We start from the raw sequence: 7,001 nt of genomic DNA, 5'->3' as shown, positions 1-7,001 counted from the left end.
CAAAACTTACATCCTCTATCACCTAGAAGGATAAAGGCAGCAGATTTGCGGCTAGACTATCTGGATTTTAGAATTATAATAGTAGTAACAGGATAGGTCAGAGTCTGGATAGTAGTATCAGGATAGGTCAGAGTCAGCATGGATTTATGAAGGGGAAATCATGCTTGACTAATCTTCTGGAATTTTTTGAGGATTTAACTCTGAAGATGGACGAGGGAGATCCAGTAGATGTGGTGTACCTGGACTTTCAGAAAGCTTTTGATAAAGTCCCACTTAGGAGGTTTGTGAGCAAAATTAGGGCGCATGGTATTGGGGACAAAGTACTAACTTGGATTGAACATTGGTTGGCTGATAGGAAATAAAGAGTAGTGATAAACGGCTCCATTTCGGAATGGCAGGCAGTGACCAGTGGGGTATTGCAGGGATCAGTACTAGGACCGCAGCTTTTTACAATATATGTTAATGATATAGAAGATGGTATTAGCAATAACATTAGCAAATTTGCTGATGATACTAAGCTGGGTGGCAGGGTGAAATGTGATGAGGTGTTAGGAGATTACAGGGTGACCTGGACAAGTTAGGTGAGTGGTCAGAGGTCAGATGCATGGCAGATGCAGTTTAATGTGGATAAATGTATGGTTATTCACTTTTGGTGGCAAGAACAGGAAGGCAGATTACTACCTAAATGGAATCAATTTAGTTAGAAGGGGCAGTAGAGAGAGATCTGGGTGTTCTTGTACACCAGTCAATGAAGGTAAGTATGCAGGTACAGCAGGTAGTGAAGGAGGCTAATAGCATGCTGGCCTTCATGACAAGAGGAATTGAGTATAGAAGCAAAGAGGTTCTTCTGCAACTGTGCAGGGCCCTGGTGAGACCACACCTGGAGTACTGTGTGCAGTTCTGGTCTCCAAATTTGAGGAAAGACATTCTGGCTATTGAGGGAGTGCAGCGTAGGTTCACGAGGTCACTTCCTGGAATGGCAGAATTACCTTACACTGAAAGACTGAAACAACTGGGCTTGTATACCCTTGAGTTTAGGAGACTGAGAGGGGACCTGATTGAGACATAAGATTATTAAAAGGTTTGGACATTCTGGTGGCAGGAAACATGTTTCCGCTGATGAATGAGTGCCAAATCAAAGGACACAGCTTAAAAATACAGTGTAGACCATTTTAGGACAGAGAAGAGGAGAAACTTCTTCACCCAGAGAGTGGTGGCTGTGTAGAATGCTCTGCCCCAGAGGGCAGTGGAGGCCCAGTCTCTGGATTCATTTAAGAAAGAGTTAGATAGAGCTCTCAAGGATAGTGGAACCAAGGGTTATAGAGATAAGGCAGGGACGGGATACTGATCAATATGAATGGTGGTGCAGGCTCTAAGGGCAAAATGGCCTACTCCTGCACCTGTTGTCTATAATCGCCTGTTCCTTTGTGGTCTGTGTTAAAATCCTTGAACCTCCTTCCTAACATCACCGAGAAATAGAACTACTGTACACCCAGGGGCTGCGCCTAAGGAGAAATAGCACAAATCGAAGACGGAAAGCAACTATTTTATTCCAGCAGCACATCATTAACCACTTCAATCGCTTACAATGATTGTTCAAATTTACCAGCGAAATTACAATTGGTAGGTCAGAATTACTCAGGTACAGAGAGATTAAAACAATAAAGATTGGAACGGGTTCATTGTGCAGTAATCTCTCACGTCGATACTAGGGAGACTCAGCAACTCAGTGGAAACAAATGAAGTTAGTATTTATTGGGCTTGACATGTCCATCTGCCAACGGATTGGCTTCTATTGCTCTATTGAATTTGCTGTTAACAAAAACAAGTAAGCCTGTTCAATTATTGCTCATGAACATCTATTTTGTTATAGATAAAGGGGCGGTGAAGATGCTACCGCCAACATGATTGTTTGCAATTCATTCGGAAAGAGATAGAAATTCTCAACGTGTTACAAAGTGCTCAATGGATTTCAATTTATCAGGAGGGAGATCTCGAACTGACGTGGCGCGAATCAAAAGTTACAATGACCCCGAAACCCAACTAGATTGAGTTCACAGTAAAATCCCCAGGCCGATTCATTGCCAGCACTGAGGTCCCCGTCCTAAGCCGCTGAACATCGGTGGTCTCAGTGTGAAGTTACCTCCGCTGGAGCCTCAGTCTGTTTGTTGATGTCTAGAAGAGTTGTCGGTGACAGAAAGCCAGCAGGAGTCCCAGAATCAGATTTATTCCCGAGCTGTACAGTACGCTAGAGCTAGCGGACTTGGTGGTTCCTACTGGCATCGTGGTACCCGACGTTTGCTGTGTTGCCTGGGATCCGGGGGATGAAGCCTCGGAAAGTGTTGGTGTCCGGGCGTTAATACCTGGTACTGGCGAGATATCCTACAATGTAATGGACGGATCACAGTGAATAATAGTGAACTGTAGCATGTCCTAACGACATTGAGACTACACATGGCACCCACCCCCAATTTAGTTCGCCCTCAGTTGGTATGAAATGGGGCAAATGTAAAGCAAGTTGTTCGGGGTTCTTATGGGCACAGCGGTAGTGTCGCTACCTCTGAGCCAAGAGACCCGGGTTCAAGTCTCACCTGCTTCCTGTGATTTGCAATAACAGCTCTGAACAAGTTTGAGAAAAAAAAAGGTGCCGCTACTCACGTACGTTAGATTTACTCAAAGTGATGGTAATTTTTTTTTTCCAAAAAAACCTCAACTTCGTAAAGCCTGTTTACGAATCAAAAACCTCACTTTTAAGCATTGAGACACTGGAGCAGAAGTTGAGTGAAAATCGTATAGGTGACAAGTTAAGCGATTGTCTCTCCCTCCTTCTCTTTCCCCCTCCCCGCCCCCAGGGGAGCTTCCATTTGTGAAGCTGCTTCATGAACAGTTCCAGGCTTCCAAAACCTCTGGTCTAGATTTTCACCTACTCCTCAGTCAGTTATTTTTTTTTAAAAAAAGATGGTGGTTTAAAATTAGTTAATCCAGAATGTGTGTGCACCAAAACTGGAACCTAGTCCTGTTTGTCTGGGTTGGATAGATTCTGGAGTACATGTGGGTGCAGTATTTTCTGCAGCATTGAGCAGTAGATCTTGGTCAGATGAACCAACAGACCAAGGAGGGGCAGATGGAATTTTCACTTAGATAAAATGTGAAGTACAGCATTTATTTTTTGCAAAGGCAAATTAGGGCAAAGCTTATACATGTAATGGTAGATCTTGGGGCAGTGTTGCTGAACAAAGACCTTGGAGTGCAGGTTCATAGTTTCTTGAAAGTAGAGTCACAGGCAAATATAGTAATGAAGGCATTTGTTACGCTTGCATATAGTTTGGGAGGTAATATTGCAGATGTACATGACATTGGTTCAGAGTATCAAGTGCAATTCTCACCTCCCTGATGAAGGAGGTTCTGAAAAAAAAAAATGGAGGATGTTGCCAGGGTTAGAGGCTGAATAGACTGGGGCTGTTTTCCCTGGAGGGTCAGAGGCAGAGGGGTTACCTTAGAGACTTGAGATAATGAGGGGTACAAGACAGGCTAAATAGACAACATTCCTTCCTTTCCCCTCCTCAAGGGAAAAGTAGTCCCAAGCTAGAGGGCATACAATTAAGGAGAGAGGGGAAGATATAAAAAGGGACAATTTTTCCATACAGAGGGTGGTGCATGTATGGAATGAGCTGCCAGAGGAAGTGGTAGAGACTGGTACAATCACAGCATCAAAAAGTTGGTTATGAATAAAAAGGCTTAGAGGGATATGGGCCAAGTGCTGACAAATGGGACTAGCTTTTTAATATATAAAAAAAGCTCCAGTCAGCATGAAAAAGTTGGACTTGAAGGGTCTGTTCCTATGCTGTATCTGATTCTCAGTCAAGCCCCTCAGTTCAAAAGGGAGGGGATCAAAAGTTCTTAATTCAGAATAGAAGGGCTTAGGGTTTAAGCCTGCTTCTAATGTAATTGTTTAGTGTCATTGCATTTAAAAGGGTCACTCCATCTCAAGGGGAGGGCAAAGAGGAATCAGTGATTCATTCCATGGTCAAATAGCAATAAATACTCAGTTATGGGTTCTCCATCACTCTCTTACACACAATTAGTGGCCAGCTGACAGACACCCAAAAGGTATGCAGTGGGTCATGCAACTGGCTGGTGGGAGGAAGACGACCATGGGGGCAGGCAGTGGACAATACTGAGAAAAGGAGATTTTTTAAAAAAACACAAACTGAGAAAACTGAAATTAGAGGTTGAGAGTTTGATACATACCATATGGATTAGCACCAGGATGGCTGTGACACAGAAGAGGCTGTGAACAAGCTTCATGCTGCAGTTTATTTTTGGACCCAAGCTGATTGCTGTCTCTAACTCCAGTGCTGCTCCTCAGACTGCACTTTAATCAGTGTGGATATTTTATAGGGTGGATGATGTTCTCAAGTTAATGATCAACAGGTTTGAATAGGCCCTGATTTTGAATCATTTTATTTTCATTGACACTTGATTGCAGTAATGCCTTCCCTGGCATTGATTCCAGCTTAACTCTTCAATACTGATCATTCGTAACCACTGTTGTCACACTCCGGAATCAGCACATTGGATTAAGAGCTATGTTTCTGCTTCAGCCAAATGTTGTGAACCCATGGGCTAGTCTTTCTCTGTCCAGCTGTTGTGTATCTTTGGTCATTAATAAGTAGGTAGTTATCCAATGATTGATAGTTTCTGTTGGACATGAACACCGTGTTCAGAGACACAGGGGAAGCCCATGCAACAACATGGTTGTTTTCCTTAGTGCAGAGAAGGCTAAGAGCAAATTCAATAGAAATGATTTAAAATCATCAAAGGACTATCTGGAGAAACTGTTTCCACTGGAAGGAGGGTCACTCACCAGAGTACACATATTGAAGATGATTGATTTCCTTTGACAGAGTAATGAGGAAAAGAATTACGCAGTGAGTCATTATGATCTGGAATGCACTTGGTAAAACTTTCAGAAGGAAATTGGATAAATACTTCAAGTTTAGTTTTTAACTGGTGCAGGAGCAGGGGAGTAGGACTAATTATACAACAGAGTCAACGCAGATACAATGAACCCAAGGGACTCAGTCTAGGCTGTATATTACTCCAGTTCTGTGGCGCAGAGAGTGGTCATGGTCACAGAAGACGCCTTAGGGGTAGAGGATTTGGGTTGGGAGCAGCTGGATCACATTCAGGCTGACCTTCTCCATCAGCAGAAGTTTGTTGGAGTGAAATTTATATATAACTAAGGTTAAATAACTCAGCAATGTTGGCTATGGTACTCTCAAGACACTCCTAGGATAATGAGGAAACTCTTGAAGCTTTGGAACATGGAGAGTCAGAAGTCGGGACCATTTCTGGAAACTGGATCTGCAGTAGTGGTGGAACAACGGTCAGGAATGAACTTATCTGACTGCTATGGAGATAGATTTGATGGGCAATTTAACAGCCATCAGAAAGAAACCAGTGCAAATCAAATTCACCACAAAGTGGATGACACTGCCATTTCACTACTATGACAGGACAGTGGAGAAATACTGAAATCTTTCAGCTGAATTTTTTTTTGGTTTACCTGGGACAGCATGAAGATAAAAGGGCTGGAATCTGAGACAAAGTATCCCCTTGTTTTTTTTTTCTCAGCATGATGATGATGCTAGAGGCTGTGAGTGAGAAGGGAAGGCTTTCTTTCTGGGGGATGTTAGGTGGTGGTCATTCACTTGGACCAGACAGACATTGCCAGTTGTGTATTCCTGCCACTGTAAGTATCTAAAGCCTGATTGGAAGAACTGGGATTCAGTGAAGGAGAAGATTCAAAGATCTGAAGCACTTTGGCAAACTATGTGCTGGACCCTATCCCTCAGGACAGCAATTCCTCAAACTAAGAAGACTCTGCTTACACGTTGCTCTTAAACATGGATATGTGCCAACCACCTACTGACCCCTGTCAAACCAATGGAACCCGCAACCCATTTAACACTGCGTGGAGGAATTTCTCAGATTCACTCCAAGGGTGATGAATTTATAATGAATTCTCTAGCCTAAAGGATAGAGAAGCTCAATCATTCAGCATCTTCAAGACAAAAGGATGTGAATAACATCAAAGGATATGGGGATAGTATTGAGAAGAGATGTTTGAGGATGATTGGGTATGATCCAACTGAATGGTGAGACAGGCTTGACAGATTGAATGGCCTACTCTAGCTAACTGATGAGCTGCCAACAGTAAAACATGCATCTTCCAATGAATTGGAACAGCTTTGACCTTAGAGGATAGCAGCACTTGATCATGTCCTTTTTTTTGTCTTTGCATTATAATGGGCCAAACGTTCCACAAGAAGTGCCCAAATAGATGGATGAGGCATCCTATCTTTCGATCACCACAGTTAAAGGAGGATAGGATGGTGGTGATAGCCATTTGTCTGGAGAATTACAGTCCCTTGTGGCACTGATTTTTTTTGATCCATATTCACCAGATCCTATGCTGAGGAGACAATCACTAGGACTCTCCACACTCTTCCCCTCCTTACCATCTGACTTCCAGGGGCCTATCTCTTCACCTGGTCTGCCTCAGGTAGTGTCTGCAGTCAATGCATCCCTGGAAAAATCAGAGCAACCCTTTGTTTTGCCTTCTTGGGTCTTAATCAGTAACTGGGTGAAATTGTCAGGATGCTTTTCTCACATCCGTGTGAAGATGGCCAGTGACAGGAAATGCCACATGAGCTGACACTGGTGTTTTCGAGCTGCAGCTGCATCTATTTCCACCAGAAAATCTAGACCTTGGTGCTGCCTCCTGCCAGTTATTCTCTGGGACTACTGGGGGTTTTAGGGTGTCTGTATTAAATCCTGTTGAATTTAGAGATACTGGAGAGAAATTGTGAGAATAATCTGGGGTAAAATTAATTGTCACCAGTGATAGTTATCACTGGAGCTACACTGAGTGAAATAAGTGCATAGAGGGTAGTATTCCATCATCAAGTCACCCTTTATTTACATGTAATTTGTAC

The 7,001-nt window shown here is 43.1% G+C and overlaps 1 long non-coding RNA gene across 1 annotated transcript; it reads right to left on the bottom strand.

Annotated features, from left to right (window-relative positions):
* Nucleotides 1-1,530: 1,530 nt before the first annotated feature.
* On the bottom strand, nt 1,531-4,369 carry LOC148142152 (uncharacterized). The gene is made up of 2 exons (XR_015752136.1): nt 4,252-4,369; nt 1,531-2,382 (listed from the first exon to the last, which is right to left on the bottom strand). It is a non-coding gene; the product is annotated as an uncharacterized LOC148142152 (long non-coding RNA).
* Nucleotides 4,370-7,001: the final 2,632 nt, after the last annotated feature.

The sequence above is a fragment of the Chiloscyllium plagiosum genome, unplaced genomic scaffold, assembly GCF_037043375.1.
Source record: "Chiloscyllium plagiosum isolate Xiang-an unplaced genomic scaffold, Cpla_swu_hap1 HiC_scaffold_30, whole genome shotgun sequence".
Classification (NCBI taxonomy): Eukaryota; Metazoa; Chordata; class Chondrichthyes; order Orectolobiformes; family Hemiscylliidae; genus Chiloscyllium; species Chiloscyllium plagiosum.
This window is presented reverse-complemented; position numbering and strand designations above follow the sequence as displayed.